This window comes from Bubalus kerabau, chromosome 19 (assembly GCF_029407905.1).
Source record: "Bubalus kerabau isolate K-KA32 ecotype Philippines breed swamp buffalo chromosome 19, PCC_UOA_SB_1v2, whole genome shotgun sequence".
NCBI classification, from domain to species: domain Eukaryota; kingdom Metazoa; phylum Chordata; class Mammalia; order Artiodactyla; family Bovidae; genus Bubalus; species Bubalus kerabau.
This window is the reverse complement of record NC_073642.1, coordinates 10,593,433-10,595,149: the sequence shown is the minus strand read 5'-3', so window position 1 is coordinate 10,595,149 and position 1,717 is coordinate 10,593,433.

Here is a 1,717-nt window from a genome sequence, read left to right as displayed (position 1 = left end):
TAATTGTAGCTATAATTTGCATTCTCCTGATGACTAATGATATTGAGAATTTTTTCTTGAACTCATGTATTATCTTCATATCTTCTTCAATAAAGTGTCTGTCTTTTGCCCATGTTTTATTGAGTTGCTTGTTTTCTTATTATACTCTTTTGAGAATTCTTTATACATTGTTAATGTAGGTCCTTATCAGATATAAATTGCAAGTATTATCTCCAAATTTATAGTCTTCTTTTCATTCTCTTAAAAATGTCTTTTAAGGGCATGCCTTTTTACTTTTGATAAAATTCAACCTCCTGAATTTTTCTTTCATAGATTATATCTTAATGTTGTACCTAACTACAACTGAATCCAAGATTGACACCACAATTTTATTACATTTGCTCTATAAATTGTGTGGCTTTAGGTTTTACCTTTGTATCTATGGTCTATTTTGAGTTAATTTTGGTAAATATATGGAAGAAGGGTTGAAGTGGGATTCTGTTTTTTTTGTTTGCTTTTCACATAGCTAGTCGGTTGTTTCAGCACCATTTGTTGAAGTATCTTTTCACCAATGAAATGCTTTTGAATGTTAGTTACAGTTTTGTTGTTCATATATGTGTAGATGGATCTATTTTTGGACTCTACTCTTTTCCACTGATCTATTTGTCAAAATATTGATGTCAGTTCTACATTATCTTGATAACTAGGTCATTGTACTAAGTCTTAAAATAGGATAATTATAGTCTTCCAAAATTTTATTCTTTTTTCAGATCATTTTGAATATTTTAGGTCCTTTAAAATCCTTATGAATTTTAGAATCAAATTCATAAGGATTTTAAAGGACCTAAAATATTCAAAATGATCTGAAAAAAGAATAAAATTTTGGAAGACTATAATTATCCTATTTTAAGAATCAGTTTATCAATTTCCACAAACAAAATCGGCATTTTCGCTTAGACTGTGTTAAATCCAATATCAATTTAGAAAGACTTTTTCTTGGCAAAGACTCAGCCAATGAAGAACCATAAACCCTGAGTCTACCATACCCTCTCCCCGCCCTCCCTGCTCCCGCCAACTTCCATTTCTCTCTTATTAAAGTACTCTCATTCTCTTGCAGGGCTGGGATTTGCATGTCTCACCATGGTTACAGACCACAAATTGCAATTCCCTGCTGAACCCCGTTTATAATGGAGAAATATCTGGCAATCTATTTGTTTTAGGTCAACACACACAAAGTACAAAAACATTTCACAAAGAACCACATTTTGTATAATTCAATTTTTATGAAGTATCCAGAATAAGCAAGTCTATAGACAGAGGGAAGTCGTGTTGGGCCAAGGAGATGGAGAAAAAGGAGGGATTGCTACTGAGCACTGGGTTTCTTTGATGAGACAAAATATTTCAAAATTAGATTGCAGTGATGACTGCACAATTCTGTCAATACACTAAAAACCATTTTAAATGGGTGAATGGCATGGCACATGAGTAAAAATAAAGCTTCATAAAACTCCTTTACAAAAAGGTCAATTTGTGGAGAATTAATATCTTAACAATCTTGAATCCTTGGCCCATGAACATGGTATAAATTTTCTTTTATTTAGATCTTATTTAGCTTTTCAGGGCAGCATATTTTGGTTTTCAGATCTTATACATATTTTTTTTTTCATGAGTGATAGTGAAAGTCACTCAGTTGTATCCAACTCTTTGTGATCCCATGGACTGTAGCCTGCCAGGCTCC